Source organism: Oryctolagus cuniculus, chromosome 5 (genome assembly GCF_964237555.1).
Source record: "Oryctolagus cuniculus chromosome 5, mOryCun1.1, whole genome shotgun sequence".
Taxonomy (NCBI): Eukaryota; Metazoa; Chordata; class Mammalia; order Lagomorpha; family Leporidae; genus Oryctolagus; species Oryctolagus cuniculus.
The window spans coordinates 75,365,267-75,381,262 of NC_091436.1; the positions used below are offsets into that span (position 1 = coordinate 75,365,267).

Below are 15,996 nucleotides of genomic sequence, written 5' to 3' on the forward strand. Positions count from 1 at the left end.
TCTGTCTTTGCAATGTCTTTAGCAGATTGCCTGTGATGAGCATCACGTTCTGGCTAAAAGTTGTTCTGTTAAAAAATGTGTGTTTTTTTTTTTTTTCCTCTGCTTTTGCAAGAGGGCTTTTTTGGGACAGGCGGGGGATTTTGTGCTTAATTACATTATTTCCCTAACACTTGAAATGTTCTATGGACTCGGGTTCCAACTGTGTGTGAGACAGTCCAATAACGAACCCTGAGTAAACGAGCATGTTACACTCCTTCCTTTTGGTGAGCGTGGCTGCTGAATTTGCCATTTGCCATGAAGCATCAAAGGCTCAAGGTTAGTGGGCATTGCAAACACAAATGAGAAGTGATAAAGACATGTGAGCTTGGGACCCAAACACAAACTTATATGACAGTAAAAAACTGCAAGAAGAAGGTAGAACTTGTGCTGAAAATTAATGTTTTAAGGAAATGAGGCTTAATTCTCCTTGCTGAAAATAAAGGAAGAAATTTCTCCCTGCTTCCTCCTTTTGGTTATGTCATTTACTTTGCACAACTTGTAAGTACTTTCTCCTCTCTTTGAATTGTATAGATATCCTTTTGAAAACCGGGTAAACCTTCTGACAGCAGTGTTTTTTCTCCAGGGCCCAGGAACTATCTCTTTCAAATGTAATCATCTGGGGAGTTAGCCTTCTTATCTTCCAGTATCTATGAGAGTGTGGGAGCCTAACTTGATAGGCACTTTGCTCCAAATTGCAGATCTATTCCCTATCATAAAGATAAGAGAAGTGTGTTTCTTCTCTGGATAAAGCTAATTTACATAGATGGTCATTGTGGTAATAAAGAATTTTAGGATGAACTGTGTGTGACAAATGTGCTATCAACTATATTCTACCTTCAAAACATTCTCACTGGTCAGTAATTCCTACACTTTTTAATTGTCTGATTCACCTAGTTTTTAATAGTTTTCATTTTGTAAAATAATGAGGACACTGCCAATAATCACTCTAACGATAGGTAGCATACAGAAATACTTATAATACTAGTATCTTCTCACACTCTCTGTCTCTCTCTCTTAAATCCATGGCTTAATGTTACTCCAAAAAAGTAGATGAAATTCAAATGGATTTTTGAGATGTAGAAAGCAGTGATAGAAGTGGAAAATTAAATGGCTCTTTAGTGTGTGGTGGAATGAGAAGGCCATGCCAAGGTGGCCACTGGCAAGCGAGTGTCAGTTACTCAGGAATGGCTTTGAAACCCACCTGGCAACGGTGCCTGCCTGGCAACAGGCTGTGATTGGTTGGGGCATAGACCACCCCTTGACCAGATTGGCTGGTCTTGACTATATAAGATGTGGTTCCAACTGTAATAAACGAGTCTGCAGGCTGCTCTCCTCAGGCCTGCTTTCACCCGACTCCCGGGGTCTGTGTAGTGACTCCATGCCTCTTGCCTCTACCACGCTGCTCCTCTCAGAAACGAATCCACTGAAACATTGTTGAGAAATCAACGGCAACATCTGGCGCGCCAAGCCGATGTGACTGAGAGAAAGACAGCCTGTCGGACTCGGGGAGGTCCCCCCTTGATTTCGGCAAGAAGGCCCCTCGGTGTTTTGTGTGCTGTTCGGTTCTGTGAGGATGAGCACAGAACCCCCTCCTACACCCCTTTCCTTGTCCTTGTCCTCTAAGTGACCCCAGGTTAGGCACACACCGCCCAAAAATGTACGTCGCTTCTCGGCTCCTCCTTTTACTTTCGGTTCGCCCGGCGAATTCACATAAGGAACTCATCATCCCAGAATTCGGAACCAAGTCATCTTCCCTCACTCGAGAGAGGTGACACTCCGGAGACACCATGTGGGCATACGGCCTTGACCTAACAAATCAAGGAAGTCCCCCACTAAGCACAGGACATACTTACGATCTGATGCACCACTATTTGTTTGTCTAACCCTGCAAAATGCCATCAACAGCTGAGGTGCTAGGAATTTGCTTTGTTATGGCAGCAGTGCTGTGCGTGTCTTTCCTTTGGCTAAAGTTGGCGTGCCGTGCCGCTCGTAAGCGCTCAGACATGGGAAAGATACCCCCCTCTCAGAATCCTGTGCAGATTATCAAAGACAGTGAATCTGTGAGTGATAAGAGCCTGACACTCCAGGTCCCTGTCTCACAGACAATGGTTGTTGACTTAGGGAGAGAGAGCTCTGACAGTGAAAAAACCTATGTAGCAAACAATGTAGCCAACAAGGTAGCAAACAAGGTAGCATTGCCTAGTCAGCCACCCCCCACATAGCCGAGGGATGAACTTAGAGGACCTCTAGACAGTAACTCATTTGAGGTCATCCCATCTGCACCCAGTGAGGATCCCCACATTTGTGGCAGTACTTGGACACCCTAAGTTCTTAGGGCAGCAGCTGGACCCCAGCCCACCTGCACGTTTGCTGTTAATGTAGGAGCAGATGCAGAATTCAGGCCCTGGATTCCAACACCCATAAATGACCTTGCTATGCTAAAAAAGGCTTCTCAGGAGTCAGGTCCTGACTCTCCCTACTTTGAACAAGTGCTCAAACAATGGGCAGCAAACCTTCAAACTCATTTTGACTAGGTTGCACTGCTCAAAGCATGTTTGTCGAGACACAGTTTTTACAGTGGAAAGCCTCCTATTAGGAAGAGGCTGAAACTGTGGCAAGGAATAATGCTGCCTATGGAATAGCAGTAACCTTTGATATGCTTACAAGCCGTGGCACCTACATATATCCTCAAGAACAGGTCCGCATTGGAGTAGTTGCCTATTTTGATCAGGTCAGAGATTTGGCAATTAAAGCCTTAAAAAATATAAATCCTCCTGATTATAGTCAGCTCTTTAGAAATCTAGTTCAAGGCCCAGGTGAATGGTTCCCCGATTTCCTTGCCAGAGTCTTGGAGGCAATAGAGAAAAGACTACTGCCTGGCCCCGATCAAGACAATTTGGTCAAACAATTAGCTTGGGAAGGTGCTACCAAAGAGGCAAAAGCAGCAATCGCCCCAGTCCGTAATGAAAGCATTTCTAAATAGATAGTATCCACAAAGGAGGTAAACCCTGCTGATACACCCATACAGGCCCTGACTGCAGCCATTAACAAATTGAGCATAAAGAAGTCTAATGACCCTCCAGTTTGTTGGGGATGCCAGGAAATAGGACACCTACGGCGAAACTGCCCAAATGCTGCAAAATGGGGCAAGCCCAAAACACTGTGTCCCAGATGTAAAAAAAGCTTTCATTGAGCAAAAGATTGCAAGACCAAACCTTTAAACTCCCAGTGGGACGGCCCTCAGCCCAGCAAGTAAGAGGGAGTCCCACTACCATTAACAGGTCGATGCCCATCTTCAATCTGAGGCTGGAATTGACCCTATATTTAGATGACATTGCCTTTGTGGGTTTAATTGATATGGGAGCAGATGTCACTGTCTTAAAAGCTAGGGATGCAAGAAAAATACAACATTGGAAGACAGCACCCGGACCTGACCTCCAAGGTGTTGGAGGATTACAATTGGCTGATCAGGTCATCACACCTGTAATTTGGCTAGATGACAACGAAGATACAGGAACCATCTTTCCACTAATTGCTGAAGTTTCCATGACCTTATGGGGGAGAGATGTACTCTCACAAATGCAAGCGGTCCTTACTACGGATCACAAATCTCCACAAGCCAGCAGCTTTAATGGAGAACCTACAAGTAAGATTCACCCCCAATTCTAGGGGCCACTGCTCACCTCATACAAAAGCCAAACCCAATCTCCATTGAATGGGAAAAAAACAGGAAACATCTGGGTAGAGCAGTGGCCAATAATACAATCCAAACTTAGCATCCTTATAGGCTTCTACAGGATTTGAGAGCTATTAACAAAAATATAAAAAAGATGCGAACATTCCAGGCTGGCATTCCCCATCCAGGGGCCATTCCTAATGGATACCACATAGTTACCATTGATATCAAAGACTGCTTCTTTTCCATTCCCATTGCAGAGCAGGATAAGGCTTACTTTGCCTTTACAGTATGGGAGCCCAATTTCCAGCTCCCTGCAAAAAGATTCCAGTGGACAGTACTCCCACAAGGCATGAAAAATAGCCCTGCCATTTGCCAAAGATACGTTTCTCATGCGACCAGCACACTTAAAGATCAGTGCTTGGTCATACATTATGTGGATGATATCTTACTTGCTCACAAGAATGCAGCAATTCTGAATGCCTGTCTAAGTGAGACAGTAAGAAATTTACAATTCCTGGGTTTGTCTATTGCCACAGAAAAGGTACAACATTTTCCTCCCTTTCAATTCTTGGGTTATCAAATCTCCTCCCATATATCTCCAATGGGCCCAAACCTAAAAGTCAAGCATAAATACTCACTTAATGAACTTCAGCAACTATGTGGCCAAATCAATTGGCTGAAGCCCTTCCTTCCCCAAACACCTACAGAACTTAGACCGCTATACGATTTACTGACTAAGGGAAACAGCCCTTCTTCAAAAATCACATTGATACCTGCAGCCAAATCCACTATAGAAAAGATTAACACCCAGTTATCAAATTTAAAAACCTTTAGATATGACCCTCAGGTGCCTCTATTTGCCATAACCATATCTACCCTCAAGGCCCCCTTAGGAGTTATTTGGCAACAACACGGACCACTTTTTTGGGTGCACATAGCCTGGAGCGATTGTCGTAAAATAGTAAACAAAGTAGATGCTATCCTTATGATGGGACTTAAATTAAGATATTATACCAATAAGATATTTAACACAGAGCCAGACATAGTGGTCCTATCAGTATCACAATTAGAACTGTCAACATTGATGCAGAATAGCATGCTCTTTCAAACTTTAATGATAAATTTTCCAGGACAGATTGACAATCACCTGTCAGCAGACAGGCTACTCCAGACACTACAAACCTTAGAAATAGACTATCCAAAAAATGCTTTCCCTGCTAATCAACCTATACCCATGGCACCATGTGCGTTTACGGATGCCAACAAGTCACTCTTTGGAATAGTGATCAAATCTTTAACAGAAAAAGATAAGATGCATGTAGAACCCCACGGGGGATCAGTACAGTTGGGAGAAATAAGAGCAATAGTCAAGGTTCTACTCCTTAGCCAAGATTGACCGGTAAATATATTTTCGGACAGCAAACACTCAGTACAGGTAGCAAAGACGATACCTTTTGCAGTCTTTAACCTGACCAATAAGCCAATTGACCAGATGTTCACAACACTTAAAGAGCTAACTGAAAAAAGAAAATACCCATGGTATATATCACATGCAAGATCACATACTGGGTTGTGGGGAGCAACTCGGACTAGACTGTTACTCGAATTAAGACTTATTCTATGCATCTGCTCTCCCACAATATGGCGCTGGGAGAGGAGGAAACAGCTTCTACCCAGCTGCCTCTCACCAACTTGACAAGCTGCAGGAGCTGCTTCTGATTGGAGGAGAGCAGCGTACTCGGCATGTGGGTAGCAGAGTTGGGATTGGAGGAAGAGGACTATAAAGGAGGAGAGAGACAACATGCACCAGGAACATCTATCTGAAGGAACACCTGAGCAGCCCCTGAGAGAGCCGGCCGGCGGTGTGCCGCTCCCCCGTGGAAATGGGGAAAGTGGCAGGGGGAACCGCCCTTCCACGGAGGTGGAAGGGTCGGTAGCCAACCCGGGAAGAACCAGCAGCAAACCCGGGAAGGGCTGAGCAGACAAAAGAAAAGCGCAGGGTCCTGTGTCGTTTCTCCACGAAGAGGGGGAGCGACACTGGGTTACCTGGCTTTATTTTCTGAAGCAACAGAAAAGTTGATCGTCTTATTTCCTGCAACATGGCTTCCACTGGACACTTAGAACAAGCCCGTGTTTTATACCAAAAATTTCATATGTCAGCAAGCAGCATAAAATTGCTTTTCCCAGAGCTAACAATGAGCCAAGGCAAACACTTAAGGCACTCTTGCAAGAATTGTGCACCCCTCACCCCGTTAGGCCCATTGCAACAAGCAGGAGTGAACCTGTGAGGCCTTGCTCCTAATAAACTATGGCAAGTGTACGTCACCCACATTAACTCCTTTGGTAAACTTAAGTTTGTCCATGTGGTGGTAGATACTTATTCAAAGGCTGTATTTTCAACAGCCCAATCCAGAGAAAAGGCTAGTAATGTGATAAAGGCAGTTAAATCAGCCATGCTGGTCCTTGGTGTCCCCTGGACCATAAAGACTGATAACGGGCCAGCATATACATCACAGGAATTTAATTCCTTCCTGAAATCTTGAAACATACAGTCTGCCACAGGTATCCCATACAACCCACAGGGACAGGCAATCATTGAAAGAACTCATAGGACGATTAAAGATCTCTTACAAAGACAAAGCAACAATCATATGCCCTCAGACCCACAGCTTGCTTTGACTGAGGTCCTTTTCACTATCAATTTTCTTACTTTTTATTCCAAAGGGATAAGCACAGCTTATAAACATTGGGGATCCTTTCCATCCCAGCCTCCAGCCCCTATGGTTAGGTGGAAAGACCCCCTGACAGGAGAATGGAAAGGACCACACCCTCTGCTAACCAAAGGTAGAGATATGCTTGTGTCTTTCCAGAGAATGCGGGGCAGCCCATTTGGGTACCAGCCAGAAACATCAAGCCTGCAACTGACAGCCAACCAGAACCAGCTGAACAAGACCGAGACTCCGCCTTGTTAGCAGACGCACCTGCCCTATCATCCTACCCTGAGAAACTGCCCATAGCCACATCTGTTACTGTTTTGTACCCCACTAGCTCTGGTCAGCCACTCAAATGGCCCACAGCATATGTGGGGTCATGCCATTCCTGATAACCATTATTCCTCATTCCTACCCCTATCTGAGCAAGCAATCCTATGGTCTCTCAATTTGAGCGCTGGTTAGTCAATGACGGGTAAGATATCCTGGGGGACAACCTAACACAGGCACAACTGCTTATGGAGACCACATGGAAACGGGGTCAACAATGGTATGGTCAAGAATCATGCCTCCCGTTGCTCAAAAATAAACGAAAAGGGAGAAATGGTGGAATGAGAAGACCATGCCAAGGTGGCCACTGGCTAGTGAGTGTCAGTTACTCAGGAATGGCTTTGAAACCCACCTGGCAATGGTGCCTGCCTGGCAACAGGCTGTGATTGGTTGGGGCATAGACCACCCCTTGACCAGATTGGCTGGTCTTGACTATATAAGATGTGGTTCCAACTGTAATAAACGAGTCTGCAGGCTGTTCTCTTCAAGCCTGCTTTCACCCGACTCCTGGGGTCTGTGTGGTGACTCCACGCCTCTTGCCCCCACCACACTGCTCCTCTCAGAAACGAATCCACTGCAACATTGTTGAGAAATCAACGGCAACATTACTCTTTAGAATTTTTTTTTATTTGACAGGTAGAGTTATAGACAGTGAGAGAGAGAGAGAGACAGAGAGAAAGGTCTTCCTTCCGTTGGTTCACTCTCCAAGTGGCTGCCAAGGCCAGCGCTGTGCCAATCTGAAGCCAGGAGCCAGGTGCTTCCTCCTGGTCTCCCATGTGGGTGCAAGGGCCCAAGCACTTGGGCCATCCTCCACTGCCATCCTGGGCCACAGCAGAGAGCTGGACTGGAAGAGGAGCAACTGGTACTAGAACCCGGCGCCCGTATGGGATGCTGGTGCAGCAGGTGGAGGATTAACCAAGTGAACCATGGTGCCAGCCCCTAGAAAATTTATCATTTCAGACTTAGAAATGGATCTTGTCTTGCTTACTCCTAATGAAGAGTCACAGTACCCTGGGACAGTGACTTTGGAAATATAATCCAAGTATTATATTATAAATAGGTAATCATTAAAATATAATAGAGAAGTTAATTCAATTCACATAATTAATTACATAATTAACTACCTTACCCCCAATCTAGAGTTGTCTTGTTCTGGGAGTTCATTTTGGAAGGAGCAGGAGACAGCTGTGTAATGACAATGTTGGTTAGTACTGATCTCTAAGTTAGCATCTTCTCTAGTGGGCTGAAGTGGCCATGTTACCCAGTGAGACTGAGCCTGTTGCTCATATGCAAGAGAAGGCCAGTCACCAGAGCCACAGAATTTTTTTGTGGACAGAAAGGTAGCCAAGTAGAAGCAGAAGTAATTCTCAAATCAGACTCTTGGACGTCAGTGGGGAGGAGTGGGTGATTTGGGGAAGCATTATGAAATAGCTAGGAGGAAACTTGTACACAGAGATTTTGGCAAGGCAAGCTCTGAGTGCAGGGACTTGGAATTATTCTGGCCCGCATGGAGGGATCATGTTTGGTGGCAACTCAAAGTGGGCAGGCAACAAAATATTAGGGCAAGCAGCAACCCTCTACTATAAGCTCTTCCATTTGTTTTTAGGAAGCCAACTCTGATGAAGTTAGTTCATATATATGTCTTCTTTGATTTACCAAGGCTTTTTAAGAAATAGGAAAGCAGCTGCTGAAGCCTGGAAATGTAGAAGGGAAGATAGGAGTGCTCTCGTAAATCAGAGCTAGTATACTGAGAGAACAAGTTATCCATTCTCTCCATTTCTCAGTTGAGGTTCAACGGCTTAACATGGCTATAGTAGGGCTCAAAAATCAGCAAGAAGACACCAAGTCTTATTCATTCATAGGTGAGAATGAGAGCATAGTAGGGCTTGGTAGCCTTTTTCACATTATGTAGTATTTGAGCTCCTAATCATGATTAGCTTTGAATGGATATTGAAAGTAAAGGCTATGGATTCAATAATCAGATCTCTCTATTTTGGATGACAGAAAGGTTATCACACACTCCTGTCATGGAGCCCTAAACCGATAATTCTCCTTCAGGACCTGTGTGAGCTGGGATGTTTTATGAGCAAGTGGGTTCTAAGATACCACTATAATTGCAACCAAATGCTGTAAGCTTCAGAGTGAATGATACTGAAAGCAAGTACCTGCTAAGGTGATGTGAGTCTGATCATAACCAAGACGGGGTATGCTGTAATTGTCTTCAAAGAACTGGTAGAGGAATGAGTATTTAACACTTTAGTCAAGTATCCATCTGAAGAGATCATTTCCTGGTCTGTTGTATGGCAGCATAAAACCAAGCTACTGAGAGCACATGTTCATCGAAAGGTATTTAACCTTCTCTATTCTGTTTCTTTACATACACTTTTGTTTCTGAATACTACTCCTGCTATTGAAGAATGAAATCAAGGAAAGTGTTTAAATGTCTACTATCCTTATTTAAATTGTAATCTAGGGGCGGACATTTGGTACCGTGGTTAAGTAACCACTTGGGATAGCAATATCCTGTGTTGGAATGACTTAATTCAAGTCCTGGCCTCAAGTTCAACTCCAGCTTCCTGCTAGGTGCACCATTGGAGGCAGCAGGTGGTGGTTCAAACAATTGAGTTCCTGCTACCTATGTGGAAGACACAGATTGAGTTCTGGGCTCCTGGCTTCAGCTTGGCAGACTTGGCTATTTGAGCATTTGGAGAGTAAACCAGTGGATGTATGATTCTCTCTCTTTCCCCTTCCCCCTCCTAATAATTAAAAATAAATTAAAATTTAAATTGTAATACATTAACTAAATACCTATTTTATCATTTAAAACTTGAGATACCTAGCTTTTATATTTTTAAGTAAAATGCAGAGTGTTCTATTAATGACCCAGACCATAAATTAATGAGTAAAATATTTTTTGCAACTGTATATGAGTCAAAATGATTACATAATAATAGTAATATAATAGTAATAGTAATATTTGGAGTTGGAAATAGAATAGTGGCTTTTAGGCAGTCATCAGAATTTTGCTATTATATTTTGTCAATGAGGGGATGAGCATTTCTTTTTTTTGACAGTCAGAGTTAGGCAGTGAGAGAGACAGAGAGAAAGGTCTTCCTTCCATTGGTTCACCCTCCAAATGGCTACTATGGCTGCGCGCTGCGCCGATCTGAAGCTAGGAGCCAGGTGCTTCCTTCTGGTCTCCCATGCAGGTGCAGGGCCCAAGCACTTGGGCCATCCTCCACTGCCCTCCCAGGCCACAGCAGAGAGCGGGACTGGAAGAGGAGCAACTAGGACTAGAACCCTGTGCCCATATGGGATGCAGGTGCTGCAGGTGGCGGATTAGCCTAGTGAGCCGTGGCGCCGGCTAATGATGAGCATTTCTTCTGAGCCCATCTCCTTATAACACTAAACTTGGTTTCTTTTTTTCTTTTCTCTCTTTTTCAAAAGATTTATTTGTTTATTTGTGTATTTATTTGAAAGACAGAGTTATAGAGAGAGAGGGTAGAAGAGAGAGAGAGAGGTCTTCCATTCAGTAGTTTACCCTCCAAATGTCCATAATGGCTAGAATTGGGATGATCTGAAGCCAGGAGCCAGGAGCGTCATCTGAGTCTCCCACATGGTTGTAAGGGTTCAAGGACTTGGGCCACCCTCTGCTGCTTTCCCAGCGAATCCGTAAGGAACTGGATTAGAAGTGGAGCACTGGGACTCAAACCGGAACACAAATTAGATGCTGGTGCTGCAGGCAGTGGCTTTACCTGCTATACCACAGGGCTCTCCTCACCTAAAACAATACAAAACAATACAAAACAAAACAAAACAAAACACAACAACAGCAACAGCAACAAAAAAACCCACCAATACATTTAAATATAGCAGTGGAACAAGAATACCTTGTACAATTTTCTTCATACATCGATATATCAACTTTAAAGGAATCTTGCTATTGAGCTGTTTTTCTGTGAAATTTCCAGGTTTATAAGCATAAATATATTGTGGCAATAAAAAGGAGTGTAGGGAAGATTGGCAACATGCATCCTTTGTGGGTGTTCACATTTTAAAACAGATGGGAAGCTAAATATTTAAAGTCGTGTTTTGCAATTACAAATAAACATTTTAAAGGAAGACAATTACATTTTAAAAGTCCTGATAAAAATGTTCTTTCAAAGGATTTGAATTACTCTTAAGATATACTGGATTTTTGAAAACCTTATAAAAGTACTACCTTCAACACAGGAAATCTTGTCATTTTGATATTTCAATTATAGTCTCTCAAGAAACAGAAATTTTGGAGCTTTCCTAAATATATAAACATCATACTGACACAGTCTCAGGTTCAGGGCTCTTGACATCATTGACAGTAAATAAATGTCTGGCATGAAAAATTGGAAAAATGACATAAAGAAGAGACTTAAGAGGAATTTTTTACCCTAAGTTATTGATGGAAAATGAACACATAAAAATAGAAATTGTAACTTACGTAAATGTTGTTTTGGTTTCTGTTAGGTTAATGCTATCAGTTCTATGGAGAATACCCCCACCAAATACATTTAGGGAGTTTCCCCCTTGAGTGCTAAGATTGCTCTATGAGTCTGCTGTCACAAGCAAACAAATATAGTAAGAAGACATTTACTCACAATATGTCTGAAAATCTCTGCCAGCAGTCACAAGGCCCAAGAGTACACGTGTTTAGAATTGTCTTAAACAGGGAAAGTGGCTTCATTCTGTGTCATTTTTAGCTGTAGCCAGATTCACTTAAAACTTTACTATTACCAGTTTGCAGGCAGTAAGTGCTCTTTTCTGTTTTGTCTAGCAATCATTTGAAAAATGCCTAACTTATGTTGAATAAAAATAATAGCCCCATTTAAGCTTTCTGGATATGCACTAAAGAACTGGCACAGAGCACAGTCAGTGCACAGCTTTCTTTTGGTGCTGGTATTTGTGGGAGGACGTTCAAAGCAATTACTGCCCCTTGGCTGGACGCGGGCTTTCATTCTTTGTGTTCTAATCTTTCCTTTGGTCTTTCCACTACCTGACCTGGCTTTCTCAGTGTGTGACTTCTTCCAAAAATAATACCCAACTCTAATAATAATTCCTTGACTTTGTTCCAAACTGCACCCTATGGTATGTCATCTGTGTCCAGAAGGATGTTAATAGGGATTCTGGGAAATTTTAGTTAAAATTAGTTTGGGCATACATCTAGCTGGGTCTTAGCATGGAGGAAGTCACATATTAGACCTCTTTGCCCTTCTAGCCTTGATGCTGCCATCAGCTTCACACAGATAATACCTTGACCAAGGTTAGCTTTAGCTGCACGAACTCTCATGACATTCTCAAGGAGTTAACCCTTAATAGAACCACACTTAACCTACTAGTCACAGGACCCAGAGGACAAAAGCTTCCTTATGTCTCTTGGGTGATATTCAATGCTAAACTGTGTCCTCCATAGTGCTTCCAGGGGTTTCAGGGAGCTCTAATCCAATTTCCTTAGCAATGACTGGCTCAGTACCTGATAGAGTTCTCAAAAATAAAATCCAATGGGATCTATATAAATATATAGAAAGAGGTTTATTATGAGGGATTGGTTCACCAGATTATGGAGACTAAGAAGTCCCATAGTCTTCTGTCTGCAAATTGGAGGCCCAAGAAAGCTGGTGGTGTTTTTCTAGTCCAAACCAGAAGACCTGAAACCCAGGGCATACAATGATGTAGATATCATTCTGACCAGGAGGCCAGGGTCTGAAGGCAGGAGATGTACGTACTAGCTCAAGAAGACAAGTGAACTCACCCTTCTGCCTTTTTGTTCTATTCAGGCCCTCAAAGGACTGAATGATATCCACCCATATTGGAGAAGGTGAATCTTCTTCACCCAGTCTACAGATTCAAATGCTAATGTTTTGCTGAAACACTCTCAGAGACGTACTCAGAAATAATGCTTACCCACTATCTGGGCAACCCATAGCATAGTCAAATTAACATATACTAACCATCATAATTCTTCTGTTAATTTCTCCCTTTGCTGTTTCATTCTTCCTAGCACCCCTTTTCTGTTATTTTGGATGATTTCTCCAACTTAATCACAGGATGAGGTGCAGGCTAAGACAATCATAATGAACATTAACTTATTGAAGTTTTCTAAGAACTCTGGTATTTAAAGAGGTAGGAAGAACGCATTTTGCCTAGCTATTAAGATGCTTATCTTCTGCATTGCAGTGTCTGGGTTTGATCGCTGGCTCTAGCTTCTGATTTCAGGAAGCAGTAGGTGATGGCTCAGTTAGTTGGGTTCCTACCTACTATGTGAGATCTGGATTGTGTTCCTGGCTTCTGGCTCCAGCCCTGACTCAGCTCCAGCTGTTGCAGCCATTTCAGGAGTAAACCAGTTGATGAGGGTTCCATCTGCGTGTCTTTTTCTTTCTGGCTCTCTCTGGCTCTCAAAATATAATTTTTAAAATTTATATAAATGGAACAAGTTTCATGTATTTCATATATAAGTTTTAAGAACATAATGACACTTCCAATCTATCCTCCCTCCCTCACTTACTCCAACCAAAAAAGTAAATAAACCCACAAACACACAAACTAGAAAAGAAAACAAAACAGGCTTGTTTGTCAATTTATATCTGTGGATATTTTTCCTTCTTACTAATAAATTATTACTGAACACAAAATATCTTCAAAACCTGGACCAGAGGCAGCATGATGGATATGTGTTCTCAGCAATAGCATTGAAGCCCTGTGCAAGGAAGGCCCCTCAAAGTTGGTAGGACTTTGGTGGAATAGACAGAACAACTGAATGAAAGATCAGGTTGAAAAGAGAGGAAGTCTTGTAAAAATATCGATTAAATATTTGCCTCCACCAACGATGTGATAAAGCTCTCATTGATATGCAAAATAGCATCATGAATCTTATTTGATGGATAGAAAAGATCTATTTGAATTCTTTCCCAATTTTTTCTCTGGTAATGTTGGAGGTTTTTTTTTTTTTTTTTTTTTTTTTTTTTTTTTTTTTTTTTTGTGACACGCAGAGTTAGGCAGTGAGAGAGAGAGAGACAGAGAGAAAGGTCTTCCTTCCGTTGGTTCACCCCACCAAATGTCCGCTACGGCTGGCACACTGCGCCAATTTGAAGCCAGGAGCCAGGTGCTTCTTCCTGGTCTCCCATGCGGGTGCAGGGCCCAAGCACTTGGGCCATCCTCCACTGCTTTCCCAGGCCTCAGTAGAGAGCTGGACTGGAAGAGGAGCAACTGGGACAGAACCGGCACCCCAACTGGGACTAGAACCTGGGGTACTGGTGCCGCAGGCAGAGGATTAGCCTAGTGAGCCGCGGCGCCAGCAAAGTTGGAGTTTTAAAACCTAGCTTTTACGTTATTAATGGGGGTTCCATTGTGTTTTCTCCACATATCAATTTTTTGGAGGGAAGGGATCAAAAATTTAATGCTCTGCTGTCAACTTTTTGAAATCCTTAATTATTTATAAAGGAGTCCTATATATTTTCATTTTTCACCAGACTCTGAAAATATGTGGCTAGTCCTGACTTAGGATAAATGGAAAGAAGTTGTTCTTGTGTTCCTCAAACTCTTTTGCAAGCCTATAACCCTTGAAGTTGAAAGGAGCCTGCACTGCAAACATGAGGCTGTAATTGTATCTTTGCTATTTTGCACTTGATGTTTAGTGGGTTAGTGATTGACTCTCGCTGGGTTTCAATTACTTGTCTGAAAATGACTAATGTTAGATCAGTGGCTCTGAACTCTACTGAACATGAAAATGACCTGAGGAACTTTGAGAAATATAGAGGTTTAGGTCTCAGCCTCCAAAAATTTTGATTTAGTTGGCCAGGTTGGACCCTGGCAGCAGGATTTGGGGAGCATCCTGCTGGGGTTGAAAGTTTGGACGTGGGTGATGCCCGAGCTCATCCTGCTGCAGGTTCTGTGTGTATGGTAGGGTTACAGACTCAGGCGGCTCAAACCCCTATAGTTCGTAATTTATAACAGAATAAATTACTATAAGAATTTTGAAATCTATTTGCAGCACAGTAGTATTTAAGGAGAAAAATTGAAATTTTCATAAGATCTTTTTGTCAGAAGGTATCTTGAGGATTATAGCTTTTTCCTATTACCATTATAAACAGTTTTAATAATCCTTTAGTTGTACACAAAGAGTCAAAATAACAATAGTTGTATGAAAATGAAGCAGAGGGACTGGCGCTGTGGTGTAGTGGGTAAAGCTGCTGCCTGCAGTGCTGGCATCCCATATGGGTGCCAGTTTGAGTCCCAGCTATTCCACTTCTGATCCAGCTCTCTGCTATGGCCTGGGAAAGCCGTAGAAGATGGCCCAAGTCCTTGGGTCCCTGCATCTGCATGGGGTACCCAAAAAAAGCTCTTGGCCATTGTGGCCAATTAGGAAGTGAACCAGTGGATGGAAGCCCCCTCCCGCCTCCTCTCTGTAACTCTGACTTTCAAATAAATAAATAAATCTTAAAAAAATTAGAAAGGGAAGCAGAGTTCAAAGAAAGGATAAACTCAAATAGTTTTAATGTGAAGAATTACTCAAGCATTTATGAAAACAAACAAGCAAGACAGCAAACCAAACTATTAAGCCATTCTTTATTCTAAGGAAGAAAACATAGCTCCATGTAGAAACATCAATGGAACCATGTGGAAGTTTGTATGTAAGGCTTTGGTGGAAAGGCAGAATAACTGAGTCAAAAAGAAAAAAAAAGGCTGAAAAGGAAGAGAAATGGGCTTCTCAAAACATTGATTAAATACCTGCCTCCACCAATAATATAACAGAGTTCTCATTGATACGCAGCATAGACTCATGAGTATTATTTGATGGGTATGGAAGATCCAACTGAATTTTTTCCCAGGCTTTTCTCTCATAATATAGAAGGAAATCATTAACAATTCACTATCTGTTGAAAGCTGGAGTCTTTTTAAAACTTAGCTTTTATATTATTAATAAGGAATTCATTGTGTTTTCCTCACATACCAATTATTTTTGGGAAAAGGAACAAGCTAGCTGCCTGCCATTTTTAAAACAAAGCATATTGCTTTTTTCCTACCCTAGAGCCTCTGGATGCATAAAAAGAAAAGCACTTCTATTTATCATTACCCACTGATGTTTGGCTACTTAGTTCAGGGAGCATTAATGAGTTCACAAAATTAATTTTTTTAAAACAATAATAGAACAGCAAAACTCTGAGTTCTCACAAGCTGGTCACTACTATAAATGTGGTTATGTGG

The 15,996-nt window shown here is 42.4% G+C and overlaps 1 pseudogene; it reads left to right on the plus strand.

Moving 5' to 3' along the window:
- The first annotated feature begins 6,897 nt into the window (after positions 1-6,897).
- LOC103349853 (ankyrin repeat domain-containing protein 35-like) overlaps positions 6,898-15,996 on the plus strand; it is a 66,668-nt pseudogene continuing 57,569 nt past the window's right edge.